This window comes from Mesoplodon densirostris, chromosome 4, assembly GCF_025265405.1.
Source record: "Mesoplodon densirostris isolate mMesDen1 chromosome 4, mMesDen1 primary haplotype, whole genome shotgun sequence".
NCBI lineage: Eukaryota > Metazoa > Chordata > Mammalia > Artiodactyla > Ziphiidae > Mesoplodon > Mesoplodon densirostris.
This window is the reverse complement of record NC_082664.1, coordinates 160,198,830-160,216,501: the sequence shown is the minus strand read 5'-3', so window position 1 is coordinate 160,216,501 and position 17,672 is coordinate 160,198,830.

Below are 17,672 nucleotides of genomic sequence, written 5' to 3'. Positions count from 1 at the left end.
CCCATTATCTTTAAGAAAATACCCATTTCTCCTCCACGGAGCTGCTGGGAGAGTCATTCCTCATGTCCCCAACAGGTTGTAATGGGAAAAGGATGTTTTTTTCCTGTCACCAGTAGAACAGCCAGAACTCCCCGTGTTCTATGGGAATGACCCCATCTGGGGCTCAGAGAAGACCTCAGACATGTTCTCCAATGTTTGGACTCCATCAAATCCCTGTTGTGTATTTGTTTCCCTACTAATCGTGATGGTGTTTAATTGTTAAAGCCACATGGGTTTCAAGGGGAATTGAATCCATATGTTTCCGATTCATTTGTACTGAGCTCATCAAATGGTTGTTTTGTAAGAGCTGTTTGCTGTCCAGGAAGAACCCCCAAGTGCCTCTTCATACACCATTCTGTGCTTTTCAACATCTTGGAAACAGGAAGCAAACCCCACCATCAACATGACTACGATCGCCTCCTCCTCCAAAGCCTTTTAATGATCAAAGTTGTCCTCCTTTTCATGGGAGCCAGACAAGAAGGTATCTTCCAGAAGGGCTTCCCAAAGTGGGTTCCCCAGAAGTGACAGAGTAAAGACTGAATTTTAAAAAGTGAAGCACGTGTCCCTCATCGATTTTTCAAGACCTTAAACAGGAAAATATGTGAAGGTGAAAAGTTTTCCTAGATTCAGTCGTTCAACAAATATTTAGCGAGTATCAACCATGTGCCAGGGTAGGTGCATAATTTTAGATGCTAAGCATATTGCCATGATAACGTAGCCTGTCCACATGAGGCGTATATTCTATGGGGGAATTTCCCAAACATATTTCGATCATGGAAACCAGTATTCTGAAACCCACTTCCTAAGAAATACTAATTCACAGGGGATACAAAATGTAAGTCCAGCTAACCCAAGTACCCCAGAGCTTGTGATCAAATCAGAAAATATCATGCCAATTCATTGTCTCAGGATATATTCTATAGCAGAAAGAAAGAAGGTAAAAGATTGTTTCTAGGTGTGTGTCTATAAGGGTGTTTCTGGAAGAGACTAGCATTTGATTCAGCAGACCAAGGAAAGAAGATTGTCCTCCCCAGTATGGGCAGGCATTATCCAATCCACTGGGGACTGGAATGGAATAAAAACATGAAGGAAAGGCAAATTCAGTCTCTCTCTTCTTGAGCTGGGACGTCCATTTTTTCCCTGCCTTTGACATTTGCTACCCTGGTTCTCAAACTTTTGGACTCACTGGATTACCCCCACTGACTTTCCTGGGTCTCCAACTTGCAGATGGTAGATAGTGGGACTTCTTGGCCTCCATACGCTCATCAGCCAATTCCTATAATAAAACTACGTTAAGTCTGGGAAAGAGTAGAGCTCGAAAAGCTTCCCACTGATTATGAGTTCCGATCTCAGCTCTGCCATGAGCTCTTTATATTACCTTGGGTCACTTAAAAAATTCTCTCATTTGATTCCCACCTTACCCCTTTTTGCACAAAGACTTGTTTTTGTCTAACTTTAAAATGATGGTAACATTGTCAAAAGACCACACAGGGTGTTACAGGAAGAAAAATAAAAATGACTAAAATGCAGTTTGAAATTATAAAAGCATCCTAGGATTGTCTGGCAGGCATTCTGTAGGACTATGTCTTGTTACTGGACTGCTCTAGGTGGGCCAGTGTCATTCAGAACAGCTTGGTCCAGCCCAGCTTTCAAGGCTCCAATGCCAATGTGCCTTGCGACCTCAGGTGAGACAATCTTTCTGAGCCTCATTTAATTCTAAATCTCATCCATTTACCTTTTTTCAAAGTCATTAGAATAAGAATAAATTAGTAACTAAATTAGAATCTTGTAAATAGATGTGACATTGACCCAAATGTTTAACTTTGAGGGAAAGGACTCTATCTGTTTGGATTCACCATTTTATACCCTGTGGTGGCACACAGCAGGCTCTCAGCAGATGTTTGTTGATCAGTGGTGAATTGATACATTGAATAAATGTATGGATAACCAATCACCTATTTTAAATACCCATCAACTCAATTGTCCAAATCCTGGCAGTAAAATTGAGAGTAAGGATCTCTATTAAAGACTGGCTATTTCTAAGTAAACTCAGTTGTTTTCCTCTATCAACCAAGAAGAATAATCAACTTTGCTACATCTCCCTATCTGTGATGGTTAATTTTATGTCAACTTGACTGAGCCATGATGGGCCCAGATATGTGGTCAAACATACTGGGTGTGTCTGTGCGGGTGTTTTCAGATGAGTTTAGCATTTGAACCGTGGACTCAGTCAAGTAGCCGGCCCTCCCCAATGTGGGGAGCTGGGCATCATTAAATCAGCTGAAGACGTGAATGGAACAAAAATGCTGAGTAAGAGGGAATTTCATCTGCAGTAAACTCAGCTCTGTTTTGCCTTCTGGGCAAGCGCCCTGCTGAGAGGTAGGTGTGATGATTAGGATGGGCTCAGGGCCTTATTCAGACAGAAGGACAGAGAAAGGCCAATTGCAGGCCACCTTTATCCTTTCTCTGCTATTAAAAGGAGGAATCTGTAGCTCACTGATTCATCCTCCCAACTTTACATCACTAGAAATTCAGAATGATTCCGAGTTGTGTGATTTACTTGTAATGCTCAATTCCTAATTGCTTCAACTCCTTTAGCTCAAGAAAGCACAGATCTGCACAAGTCTTCCAACCAACATGCTGAGAGGTGCAAATATCTCCAGTGCAATTACTCAAGACCACACCTATAAACATTTTAAGCTTAACTCTCATTGTGTCAAGGCAAGATGATCACGACAGCTTTCTTTAAATAATATCCCTTGCCGCAGAATTTTGTTCCTTCTTTTTGACGGAGCATATTCTATCTCATATTATTTGTGTGTTTATCATCTTTTTACTACTAATTCTGACTTTCTTAGACATTGAAAATTCACAGTCTATTCTATCTCCATTCCTGCCCCGTTTCTGGCCTGCGATAATATTGGTTAACATTTACAAAACTCTTATCGTGTACTAGGTATTGTTCTGGGCCCCCTACATATATTAACACATTTAATATTCGCCAAAACCCTTAAAGAGAGATGCAATTATCATCCCCACGTAACAGAAGAGAAGACTGAAGAACGGAGAGGTTTCCATACTTTGCCCACTCAAATTAAAACAAATAGAAAGTAGTTTCGACTCAAACAATTTGATATCACAACTTATTTTCCGAGGTACTATGCACTATCACCTCCTGGTTGGTTTTCCTTTAAAGAAATTTTTGTTGAATAAGTGTTATTGAATGGACTGCATTAAATTACTGGAGGAAAGCTTTTTCAGTAGATACAAATAATTTTCACCCGGAGGAATTTCGCCTGGAATAGAGAGAGAATAAATCAGCACTAGTTTGAACATGGCCTTCATCCTTTATTTGTGCAAGTTAGGCCAGTGAATCTCTTCCCTAAGTCTTTGCATATTTATGCTATTTACTTTAAGACAAACCGCCACTTCCTCTGCATCAGATACCATTTTATTCTATTTTACTTCATTTTATTTCATTGGTATTTATATTCTCTCTTAAGGGAACTAAAAAGGCTCAACCAGTAAAGAGTTAAAGCCTCAGCTGACAGTTACCAGATGATAAAAGAGCAATTCCACCCAGAGAAGCCCACTCAAAACTGAGCCTTAGTAATTGATTTAATAACAGCGGATAGAGATATGGATACAAAGAGGGTGCATACGCTTTTGTTGGTTTTCCCACTTTCTCTGATGCTCTGTTTGATAGTTGGTGTGACAAATTACATAGAGGTAGTAGCCATGGGAAAAGGGAAAAGAAATGCCATTTTGACAATACTGACAATTACAAATCCCATCACGTGGGGCCTGTCACAAGTCATAGAATCCCATGAAAATATAAATTTTACCTGTGCACCCTTCGAATTCCAGGATTTCACCCCATCATTAATCAGCCTCAATGGTGCCAATGGAGCCACTTGCAATTCTGATAAGAATTGGAGCAGAAGAGTGTCTGGACCAAAGGGAAGAGCCTCCTCCCTTTCCTTGGAGTGTGGAGGCCTGCGTGAGGTCTCTTCTCTGTTATTTCTAGAACAGCTTCAAAGGACAGCCCCATTCATGGTTTGTCTGACCCCGGTGTCCATCGAAAGGAAATCAGTAGACCATCACTCTAAGACCTCATTGGGGAGGACCAGACATGAGGCTGTTGATCTACTCACCTGGTGATCAGAAGTGATGAGGGTCTGTTTTGGGTTGGAGACATGTCGCCTTCTTATAGGGATGTGGCTTCTATTGTAAGTGGGTTTAAAATCTCCTACTGTGGACTTCCCTGGGGGTGCAGTGGTTAAGAATCCACCTGCCAATGCAGGGGACACGGGTTCAAGCCCTGGTCCGGGAAGATCCCACATGCCGCGGAGCAACTAAGCCCGTGCGCCACAACTACCGAGCCTGCTCTCTAGAGCCTAAGAGCCACAATTACTAAGCCCATGTGCCACAACTACTGAAGCCTGCGTGCCTAGAGCCTGTGCTCCGCAACAAGAGAAGCCACCACAATGAGAAGCCTGAGCACCACAATGAAGAGTAGCCCCTGCTTGCCACAACTGGAGAAAGCCTGCGTGCAGCAACGAAGACACAACACAGCCAAAAGTAAATAAACAAAATTTTAAAAAGATTGCCGTCTTTCAAACCACTAAAAAAAAAAAAAAAGTTAAAAAAAATCTCCTACTGTGTTTGTAGTCCTCTAAGAGTATGGGATCTTAAAAATACTCCAAATTCTTAAGACATTACTTTTTATAAATGGGCATCCTTGTTTCAAAAGCTTTCCTTACAAAAGCACTCAGAGTATACTTTCCCAAAACTGGTGCTTTCTGTATAGTATTTGATTTACAAACCCTAGTTCACTACCTACATTTCAAAATTCCACAGAATGCATACGGGGAAAAGGAAATAAATACTAACCTTTGACGTATTTTGTGAATAAGACTGAGTCTCTCATACCCTAAAAATTGTGTAACCTCCATTTACAGCCTTGCTGGGGGCACTTCCCCATAATGAAATTGACTGGCTGTCAGAGTTCAGTGACAATTCAGAAAGCAGAACACCTAGCCACCTGGAATTTAAGAGACACATTTTAAATCTCAACATAATATGCATGGCACTAAAATCTGCATGATATTAGTTTTATCTGAATAATAAAATAATGAGTGACTCTAAAGAATAATAGTTAACATTAATCATTGCCATTATTACTAAATTGGTTTTATCACTGCCCACCTCACATTTACACCAAATATAAAATATGATAAGATTAGTTTTCAAGAGGCAAATAATAATGATAATAATATAGTAAAATCCTTGAAGGATGTCATTATACCATAGAGCAGATATCCTGCTGCTCAAATAATAGCTACCTTACACATATTAAAATATAGTGTACCATTTTCTCCAATCTAGAGATAGTTGAATATGAAGATTCTAACTGTGTCCTCTCTTACCAAAATTCTAAGGGTATTTTCCCGTTTTCAAAATAAAGATTGAAATCTCATTTTGGGCACCTAGCTCATATAGCTGCATATACAAGGGAATTTACTGCAACAAAGTTGTTGTAATAGCCCTCTCCCCTCAAAAAAAGAAGAAAGAGGAAGAAGGTAAGGAAAGAAAAAAAAAGAAAGGAAAAGAAAGCAAACACAAATGTTCACCAATAGATTACAGGTTGAATAAATGACAGGGTGTTTATACTTTAGGATTGAGTGTACCTATTTTAAAAAGTGATTTAAAAAAGAATAAGAGCTGTATGTATTGACTGCAAAGGATGCATATTATATTTTTAAGTAACAATATAAGCAAGTTTCATAGTAAGTGGTATATGATATATCCCATTTTTGTTGAAAGTGAAGAAAAAAGAAAGAAGGAAAGAAAAAAGAATGGAGAGAGGGAGAGGGGGAGGGAACAGGAAGGACGGAGGGAGGAACGGAAGGAGGAGAGAGAAGGGTAATCTATACGTTCAGACAAGCACAGACATATGAATAGATGAATAAATACATGGAGGGGGGATACTGAGTAAATGGTTAGCATCATTCTGGACGTGGAATTTGAGGAGGGTGAGGGTTAGAGTTAACCAACCATTTCTTTGTAAACTTCTGTTTGGGTTTACCCATTGCAGCAAGCTTTTACTATTTTTGTGATACTTAAGACTTTTAAAGAAGTAGAAAAACACAACACCAAAATCAAAAAACAATGATAAAATGTTTCATCTGCGATTCCTTAACTCTACAGTATTCCATTTCCTGAGGATGAGAAAGAATACAATGTGACTATTTTATTTCCATGTGTATCCTTCATAGATGCACATTAAAAACGAAATGAAACCACCAGGCTTCCCTGGTGGCACAGTGGTTGTGAGTCCGCCTGCCGATGCAGGGGACACGGGTTCGTGCCTCAGTCCGGGAGAATCCCACATGCCGCGGAACAGCTGGGCCCATGAGCCATGGCCGCTGAGCCTGCGCGTCCAGAGCCTGTGCTCCGCAACGGGAGAGGCCACAACAGTGAGAGGCCTGCGTACCGCAAAAAAAAAAAAAAAAAAAAAAAATGAAACCACCAAACAGACCATGGCTTTGGAACATCAGAAAAGAAAAATGGTTCCTTTATAGGCAATTAGCTTCTATTCACTGACCATCTAGTTTTAAATGAGGGGTACTTACACTAGCTAATATTGATATCATTCTTCACTATTTACAAAATGCTCTCATGCGCACTGTTTAATTTCATCCTCAGAACAAAATTCTCAGGATTATTTTGCTTCAGAGAAAGGAGTTAGTGCCTGTGATCAACCCCCAGTTCTATCATCAATAAAAATTCAACCTTGATTTGAATCTATCAGATTCAGAATAATGCAATGCTGTTTCTGCTAAGAAGATAGATTTCTTGTAGGAATTCTGTGCAAAGGATGCATTTATGAGGTATGCAAAAATAACAGAAGTAAGAATAGCACATGATTCATACTGGGTATTAGGAACCTACTAAAAGCAAAGTGTTTTTAGTTGTTCTGTAGGCTTTATAAATGATGATAATTAAGTCTCGGCATCATAAGGCAAATGTCATCAGTTGACTGGGTTTTGATAACTACTCACTGTCCTTAATACAGTTTGGTACAAATGACATTTCTGGATTCAGGGCTCCAATGAAAATAGATTGCTCTAGGCTGTTGTAGTTCACTTTTCCAATTCCAGTGGACTTGTTCAGGAAAAACAAAAACATTTTAGATAGGAAAATGACGTTACAATGGTTGGTTCTGTTAGAACAGAAAATACATAGTTCTAACTCTCATATTTTGGGGAAAGATGAATCATAATGCTTTCTTCTGTTATTGGGGGTCTTGCCTCATGCCTGCAGTGATTTATGTGGGTGATTCGTAGGTTGGAAGCTTGTTATAATGTTACTTTGTTGCAGGTGAAAGAGAAGCAAAAAGGAATCTTGGATGGTAGTTATCCCGTGGTGATGGTAGAAGTGAAACCCGTTTTCCTGACTCAACTCACACCACCCTGTATTTCCCTAATTAAAGCACTCAGATCGGTCATGTTCATGGCTTTATTCCCAGTACCCACATGGAGCCTGGCTCAAAACAGATATTAAAAACATCTGCTGAATAAATGAATGAATGGACACTAGAACGCTCTGGCTAGAAAGCCCGTTCCAGTCACCTAGTCTGACCTTCTGATGTTACATGTAGTATAACTGTGGTCTGAAGAGGCAGCTTCCCAGTGTTGCACAGACAAATAGTAACTCAAGGTCTTGTCGAGGGTTATAAGGGGATTATACGAAATCACCTGTGTGAAACTTTTGCAAGTTGTAAAGCACTATAGAATTTTAAGAATCTTTCATTCAATAAAAAAATAAAAATAAATTTAAAAAGAAGATATGCTGATATTCCAAGCCATGATATCTTGTTTGTTTTCTTAATCATATGTACCTGTTAAATATCTTTAAGAAGAAATGACCTAACTTTTGAAATGGGAGGTTAAAAAAATCCTCTTGGCATCCCTTACCTCCAATTTAGATAATTTCCAAATGACATCCACCTCAATTTGGTAGTAATTAAAATGTATAACCTTTTAGTTTGATTGTCAGAAAGAAAGTTGATGATGAATCTCTGTGGTTGAGTTTTCAAATAGTGTTATGGTGACTTAGATCAGGAAAATAGGGTTAAATTGTTAACTGTTCTTCTGACTCAGTCAATGATTTATAGCAGTGGTTCTCAAAGTGTGGTCCACAGACCAGCAGCACCTAGGAACTTGATAGAAATGTCAGATCCCATCCCAGACTTACTGAATCAGAAATTTGTGCTCATACAACTCAATATCAAAAAAATAAACAATCCACTCCAAAAATGGGCAGAAGACCTAAACAGACATTTCTCCAAAGAAGACATACAGATGGCCAACAGGCACATGAAAAAATGCTCAACATCACTAATTATTAGAGAAATGCAAATCAAAACTACCTAGAGGTATCACCTCACACCAGTCAGAATGGCCATCATCAAAAAATCTACAAACAGTAAATGCTGGAGAGGGTGTGGAGAAAAGGGAAGCCTCTTGCACTGTTGGTGGGAATGTAAATTGGTGCAGCCACTATGGAGAACAGTATGGAGGTTCCTTAAAAAACTAAAAATAGAGCTACCATATTATCCAGCAATCCCATTCTTGGGCATATATCCGGAAAAGATGAAAACTCTAATTTGAAAAGATACATGCACCACAATGTTCATAGCAGCACTACTTACAATAGCCAGGACATGGAAGCAGGGTTTTTTAGGGCAATGAAACTACACTGCATAATACTATAATGTTGGATATATGTCATTATACATTTATCAAAACCTACAAAATATACACCACCAGGACTGAACCCTAATGTAAACTATGACTCTGGGTGATTATGATGTGTCAGTGTAGGTTCATCCTTGGTTATAAAGAAAATGTACTATTCTGGCGAGTAATATTGATACTGAGGGAGGCTGTGTGTGTGCAGGGGCAGGGGTATATGGGAAATCTCTGTACATTCAGCTCAGTTTTGCTGTGAACCTAAAATTGCTCTTAAAATATGAAGTCTTGGGCTTCCCTGGTGGCGCAGTGGTTGAGAGTCCACCTGCCGATGCAGGAGACACGGGTTCGTGCCCCGGTCTGGGAGGATCCCACATGCCGCGGAGCAGCTGGGCCCGTGAGCCGTGGCTGCTGAGCCTGCGCGTCCGGAGCCTGTGCTCCGCAACGGGAGAGGCCACAACAGTGAGAGGCCCGCGTACCACAAAAAAAAAAAAAAAAAAAAAAAAAGGAATGGAGTTAATTTTTACACTCATAATCTTACTGGTGAAAAAAACGTTAAAAGTTATCTAAGGATCCTCCATCATTCCAAGCCAAGCCAATTTTGAAATCCCCATTTTAAGACTATTAAGACCCCATTTTCCTGCAGCTAGCCAATAAGCGTTCTTAAATACTTTAGAGAAAGGCATGACAACTGCCATGCAAGGGAAGCTATTCCATTTCCAAACCCCTAAGATTAGTATGGTAATGTTAAAACCATCTCCCTTATATCAGCTCATCTAGATTGACCCCCAGAGCCACAGGGAATAGGTCCTTAAAATATCTGGAGACAGCTATCATGCCCCATGTTGCAGTGTTCATTCTCTTAGAGCGTTCCTTGTTCATCTTCATATCTCACTTATCTGCCATGTTTTCATTTATTTCACCTTCTTTGGAAATGTGGCTTCATCAGTGCATAGTATGTGCAAAACACTCTTCAGTCCAATAGTACCCTTAAAGGACCGCATAAGATTGCATCATGTCATTTTTGGCTGACTGTGAACTTGTGTAGCTAACATTACTTCTAGGCATTTTTCTTTTGAATTGCTCTTACGCTACTACCTTGTGCTTGTAAAATTAGCGTCATTGCTGGTGGAGAAGATTGAACTTTTCTTCTTTGAAATGGCATAGACTGAGTGGGAACTGAATGGTTGCTGTTCCAGACCAAGGGGTCTGGTAGTGCCGGAAGTGCTGCTCTACAGTTTAACTGAAAAGAGATGGAAGTACTTCGGTTATCAGGAGTTTGGATATAAGCTTGAGATGGTGCTCTGGACATTAGAGCACTTTTTCCAGGTGAAAAGTCATCTAAAGTCTGCATGGAGGTCTCCTACTGGAACATGAACAAGCAAGGCTGAATACTGTCTTGCATAGCAACTGTGGATCTGTTCAAGTTCAAACATACATTAACTGAAAGTCCTAGAGACCTGCACTGATAAACCTTCATAAAAATGGGAAGGGTTGGTTGTAGGAAGACTTTGAAAGACAGATACTAATTTTCTTTTTTTTTAACTGAAGTGTTGTTGATTTACAATGTTGTGTTAATTTCTGCTGCACAGCAAAGTGATTCAGTTATACATACACACACACACACATATATATATATGTATATACATTCTTTCTTTAATATTCTTTTCCATGATGGTTTATCACAGGATGCTGAATACAGTTCTCTGTGCTATATAGTAGGACCTTGTTGTTTATCCATTCTGTATATATTAACTTACATCTGCTAACCCCAACCTCGCAATCCTTCCCTCCCCCAATGTCCTCCCCCTTGGCAACCACAAGTCTGTTCTCTATGAAGGACAGATATTATTAATTGTTCATCTAACTCATTCATTCAACAAATATTTATCAGGTACCTACTACATGCTGGGTTATTTGGGGCACTAAGGTTAGAAGGGTGAATAAAACTGACAAAATCTCTTTGTGAATTAAGTTTCTAGTTGGGGGAATAAACATTAAGCAGAAAAACAAATCAAAATATGTTTGGAGGGGTTGAGTACTATGGAGAATAAAATAAAATAAAATAAAATAAAGCAAGTTAAGGGAAATAGGTTATGCTGGTGATTGTAGGGTGGGGTGACTCCCTAAAATAGAGGATGTCAAACATTTTGGTCTCAGGACCCCTTTATGCCCTTAAAAATTATGAAGGTCTTCAAAGAGCTTTTGCTTATGTGAGTTATTGACAATTATTAGGTTTAAAATATTGATTAATTAATTCAAAAATGATTATAGTAAACCCATTAACTTTTTTATTGAACTATAGCTGATTTACAATATTATGTTAGTTTCATGTATACAGCACAGTTATTCAATTATTTATATATATATTATATATGTATATATATATTCATTCTTTTCCAGATTCTTTTCCATTATAGGTTATTATAAGACATTGAATATACTTCCCTGTGCTATACAGTAGGTCCTTGTTGATTACCTGTTTTATATGTAGTATTATGTATATGTTAATCCCAAACTCCTAATTTATCCCTCCCCCCTGCTTCCCTTTGGTAACCATAAGTTTGTTTTCTACGTCTGTGATGTGGTATATATATACAATGTAATATTACTCAGCCATAAAAAAGATTGAAATAATGCCATTTGCAGCAACATGGATGGACCTAGAGATTATTATACTATGGGAAGGTAGCCAGACAGAGAAAGATAAATATCATATGATATCACTTACATGTGGAATCTAAAGAAATAAAAAGATACAAATTTATTTCCAAAACAGAAAGAGACCCATTAACTTTGTTCTTTCAAACTTGTTTTTTTTTTTTAATTTACTTATTTATTTTATTTTTTTTTTGGCTGCATTGGGTCTTCGTTGCTGCATGTGGGTTTTCTCTAGTTGTGGCGAGTGGGAGGCTACTCTTCGTTCTGGTGCGCGGGCTTCTCATTGTGGTGGCTTCTCTTGTTGCAGAGCAGGGGCTCTAGGCATGCGGGCTCAGTAGTGGCTCAAGGGCTTAGTTGCTCCACGGCATGTGGGATCTTCCCGGACCAGGGATCGAACCCATTCTCCTGCATTGGCAGGTGGATTCCTAACCACTGCACCACCAGGGAAGCCCCCAACCCATTAACTTTTTTTTTTTTGCGGTAGGCGGGCCTCTCACTGTTGTGGCCTCTCCCCCTGTGGAGCACAGGCTCCGGACGCGCAGGCTCAGTGGCCATGGCTCACGGGCCCAGCCGCTCTGCGGCATGTGGGATCCTCCCAGACCGGGGCACGAACCCATGTCCCCTGCATCGGCAGGCGGACTCTCAACCACTGTGCCACCAGGGAAGCCCCCCATTAACTTTTATATAACATTTTATTTCAAAAGCTACATTTCAGAAAATTGATGAAAAGAGTGACATTGTCTTACATTTTTGTAAATCTCTTTGATAATCTGACTTCTAATATCTGATTCTGCATTTAATATGATATATTGCTTTGGCTGAAGATCTAAACTCAAACAGATAATGTGGTTGGAAAAGAGAGGAGTATTTTAGTAACCTTTTCAGTTAACTGGATATTTTCCTTTGATGCTAACAGCAACAAAGCTCAATCAGTGGTATTTTCTTAAAGGTTAGCTACGGTGTGGAATCTGAAACCCTATCAATGAACTTGCATACTTCGTTGTATTAAAACCTACTGGTCTATCTTGTCCTTTGAATGGGCCTTTTAACCATGAATGGCTTTGTCTTCCAAACGTTCATGCATTTAATTATATAGTGTCAAAAATAACATTCCTTAATTATCACCATCATCCTCAACAGAAAAGTGTTCAAGTATTCGGAAACTATCAAGCTCACTCTGGTGAGTCTAAGTTTTCCAAAATTCTGGTTTCACCTGGAAACTTGCATTTTATTATTGATCACAAATGCTGTCAGTTGTTTTCCTTCACATGACAGGCTCACTTCATTTGTTTCAAGGAAAGTCTGCTAAATGCCCAAGTCTGCGTAGATATAGTTTGTTAGTAGTTCTTTCAAATAAAAATGTTGTTCCATGAAGAAAGGTGGCTAACGCAGCTTGCAACTCAAAAAATAGCATACATGCTTTTACTCAAGAAAAATCATTGTAGTTTGATATGCAATAGAATTGCTTTGCTTCTCATTTTGTCAGACAAAATAGTAAAAAGATATGTACTCAAAGATCAAGATTTTATAAAATAAATTTTACTGCTTCATCAGGGCCTTCTTAAATGATACTGTGGACTATTATTTACTTACTTACTTACTTGCTTCACTATGTGGTGGCAAAGAATAAAGTGACTTTCAGACAGTGTGGGGTAAAACTTGTCAGCAGTTTTACCCACCATTGCTTCTGCACCATCCATGCAAATGTCAAAGCAGTGGAAATACCCAATAATGTCTAAGTACTGTTAAGAAAAAAAGTTTTGACCTTGTAAATTCCCAGTGGCCCATGGAGACCATACTTTAGGAAACACTACCACAAAATAAACTTGGGACAACTTCTGTATTAGTTCAAGACTTGAATATTACTTCATTGTATACCTCAGTTTTCTGAGAGATTAAATTGTCAACAAGCCAAGCCATGAATTTATCAGGTGCTCGGCTACCAGCCGAATGAGACTTGTAGCAAATGTGTGGAGAGTTGGAATTCCTTGCTGCTACTAGATCTTATTTCTCTGCCAGCTTTGTGGAACGGGGTCTGTGTACCAGGAGAGCATCATCCATAACCTCATTTCTAAAACTCTATTAGTTCTGCAACTTCCTCCATTTATTCTCAAATACTTCCCACACTATTTACAGCTTCAGGCTGATGAATTTCTCCTAAGTTGTACATCTTCTTGATTTATAGTGGTTCTCCTCTGCATCTTATATTAGTTTTCAAAAAAAAAATTTTTTAGAAAGGTACATTTTACTTTTTTCTATCTTAGTCATATGTCTGTATAACCAACTTTTTTGGTTAAACTAATGTGACCTTATCCACTTGGGTTAAATACCAAATTTCTCTTGTTTTTACCTATATTTGGTATATCTGAAACCTTAGGAGTCAGTTTCAATCCTTTTTCCTTTTCTATTTTCTAGAGAATTACTGAAGACCTTCTCCGTTGGTGTTCATTTTTCTAAGTTGTTGTACCCAGAACTTGATGTTGCCTTATGCAGGTAATAAAGAACTTGACAGGGAGTCAAAAAGAAGGGTGTTCCAGCCCTGGTATCACTATGAATTAACTGCACAAAACTGCTCCTCTGTAGCTTGTGTCCACATTTGTAAAGCACATGGATGGGGCTAAGTCATCTCTGGCATCCTTTCTACTTCTCTGATTCCTCAATTTCTAGAAGTGGATTCTCTGCTCCATCTCTCTGCAGAGACAAGTATGAGGGTGAGTGAGGAGGGGATAGTTCAGAGGGTTTCCAGTATTTTCCTTCCTAGTAACCTCCCCTACCAGGCAGTACGTGCTCCCCTGGAAATGCTAATAGAAAGTTTACCTTTAATTAGAATGCGTCATTTGCCTTATAATACAGGGTGGGACTGGATGAGTTTACCACTCCCCTCGTTCCTGGATGATAACTCAGGTAGAAGATTAGAGCAATTTTCTTGCTAGGCCTTTGCACTAATCCCTTCTGTGATTAAACAATAAATAAACCAAAAATAAATGAATATATATGTATATGAATATATATATACACACACACACACACACACACACACACACACACACACACACATACATATGTACAGATAGTGACCCACTTCCCATATTGAAAAAAATCTGTATAATATGTAACCCAAACTCATCTCCAGGGTGACCATGCGGCTGGTCTCTCTTTGGGGTAAACCAATCTGTCTCTGACCTCACTCCCCTTTGACACTCACATGAACTCCTGATTCCACCTGCGACCCTCTGCCTTCCCATTTCTGGCTGAATAGCCTCTCCCTGACCTTGTGCCAAGTCTTCAACCTCGTTTTAGGTGAAGACTGAAGCTGAGTATCAATTTCCCACCCCTGGATTCCCAGGGCATCTTTACCTACTTAGAAGCTGCCCCAACTTGGCCAGGACCGCGCTGCTCTGAACAATAATCCTCTGATCTCTGCTTCCTCTGTCTGGCAAACTTGGTGTTGGCCTTGTCACCCCAGTATAGACGATCCATGTTTCCTATAAAGGACGGATCTTGGGTAACAAATAGCGTTGGTCCTCACCGCCACCCCCTCCCCAGCCCCGCCGAGGCACAGACTCTTTGGCTTTTAACTGCTGCTTCTTTGAGTGACAGCTTGGACTCACAGTGGTCAGGGCTGAACTCAAGAGAAGTGGGAGCCGTAAGTTTATTATCTTATTAAAAACCTATATCTGCAACATGGTGTAAAGTATATAATTTGGGTCAAATATCAGTTCTATCACCGACAAGCTGGGTGACTTAAAGCAATGGATTTAATCTCACTGACTTTCAGCGTCCTTATCTATAAAACATAGATCATAAAAGTTTGAAGTTTTAGAAGATGAGAAGACATAAATGTAATGTTTTACACACGGGATGTTTCAGTTAATCATTTTTATTATCTTTACTACTGATAAGGGTTTTAATTTGAAAAGTTTGGATAATGTATTTGCATCACATCCATATGCTAATGATATAAGTTGTATATCCACATGTGTTAATTCATATGCATCCTTTTTTTTCCTCTGGAAAGCAGGAAATACTACATGTTATGTAAATTTATTTTAAGATTAAATTAAGTTTTAATTAGAAACAAAGGAGGATTATGATATCGTATTGGAACGTTCTCATTCCTATGGGCTTGTCTACTCACTTCATGAAAGAAGGGCTGACTCTAAGGCTGGTGAATTTCTCCTGCAAGGTACATCTTCTTGACTTATATTTATACAGAGACCACCTGCGATGCAGGATGCAGATTGTGGTGGCTGTCGTGACACTGTCCACTATCACTAGTGGGAACCAATATTCTTCTAAATCTGCTTCTTAGAACCTGGTCAATGGTGAAATTGATGTGTATGACCTCTAGTCAAAGACTGTTAATCTGGTTTATTTTCCTGCCACTGAATCTCTTCTAGAATTACACGAGTTATTGCCTATTAAAGCTGGGCTCTGAGTACCAGGCGACTGATCTGCACTAAGAATGTCAAGGGTATTATCAGATATTGCAATCGGTATGGAGGGAGGAGGTTTCCATTTAATTTCAACTTAACCTCCCTCCCTACTTGTGAACATTAGAAGAGGGATTCTAATAAAATGGTCAAATGTGTGATCTCATTTGTTGTAACTAGCACTACCTTCCCAGATGTGAGGCCTGATTTGCAGCAGCAGAAGGGAAGTCTACTGGATTAACTCCAGTCTTGTGATGGATTTGCTCTGGGTTTCATCAGCCTTCAAGGCAGATGTAACAGGAGGAAATATAGAGTGTGTGTCTTGGCTGACGACACACTGGTTCTCTTCCAGAAAGCAAGATACTGTCAAGACTTGGGGCAACAGCTCATCATTCCAGGAACTTTAAGCTCCCTCCATGATGTGAAATATACATTGTTCTCCTTTCAGTTTTGAAGGAATTCGTTATCATTCCAGAGTGGCAATAATCAGTTATCCACCTGTGGACTTTTCTCATTGAAAACTCAGCGTCTTCTGTGGTCAAGCGTTACTTCTGGCTTTACCACTTTGTCATCTGTGAGTGTCTATTCAAAACATGTTAACTAATAGAGAACAGACTTGTGGTTGTCAAGGGGGAGGGGGAGGGGGAGGGGGAGGGAAGGGCTGGGAGTTTGGGATTAGCAGATGCAAACAATTATATATAGCTTGGATAAACAACAAGGTCCTACTGTATAGCACAGGGAACTATATTCAATATCCTGTGATAAACCATAATGAAAAAGAATATGAAGAAGAATATACATATACGTATAACTGAATCACTTTGATGTAGAGTAGAAATTAACACAACATTGTAAATCAACTATGCTTCAATAAAATTAAAACAAAACAAAACATGTTAACTAATCTTACAATAACCCCAAGAAACCATCATTAGGAAGGTGAATAAGATTTGGGGAAAAAAATACCATAGTAATACATCCGCCAGTAAACCAGAATTGATTTTTTGATCAGACCTTCCTGTATTTCCTAACATAATAAAGTTTTGGTGAAAGTTGATCAAAGCTAGTCAGTTCTTAAGAACTCAGCAAATTTAGATTTACCAAGCATGTGCTATAGATTATTATTTAGGTCCTGGTCATCAGTTGAGCAAAAGGAGAACCGAGGTGGCTTGTGTAAAATCCTTGTTAGGGACACAGAAGACTTGAGACTTGAAATGAGGCCATCTAATTTCCACCACTTTCACAAAGCTGTCTTTCTGGATGTTATTTTTAATATTCTCTTTAGTAAGCAACACAGATGAATAACTTGGGGGGATTTCCTTCTTTAGACATAAACTCATCGGTTCAGCGTAAATTTATAAACTTTTAAAAATCATTGGTTAGGGCTTCCCTGGTGGCGCAGTGGTTAAGAGTCCACCTGCCGATGCAGGGGACATGGGTTCGTGCCCCGGTCTGGGAAGGTCCCACATGCTGTGGAGCGGCTGGGCCCGTGAGCTATGGCCGCTGAGCCTGCGCATCTGGAGCCTGTGCTCTGCAACGGGAGAGGCCACAGCAGTGAGAGGCCCGCGTACAGCAAAAAAAAAAAAAAAAAAAAAAATCGTTGGTTAATCTTTTACTAAACTCTTAATTGGAATTTATCCAGCTCTACCAATGAGAAAAATACAAACGAAGTGATTTACAAGCAGGCAGTTAACCAGAAGTCCACGGGGTATTCCAGGCAGCTTGACTGTTAGTCATGATTGTGCTTCCTTAGGAAGTTTTCAAGTTCTGATGAAGGTGATTC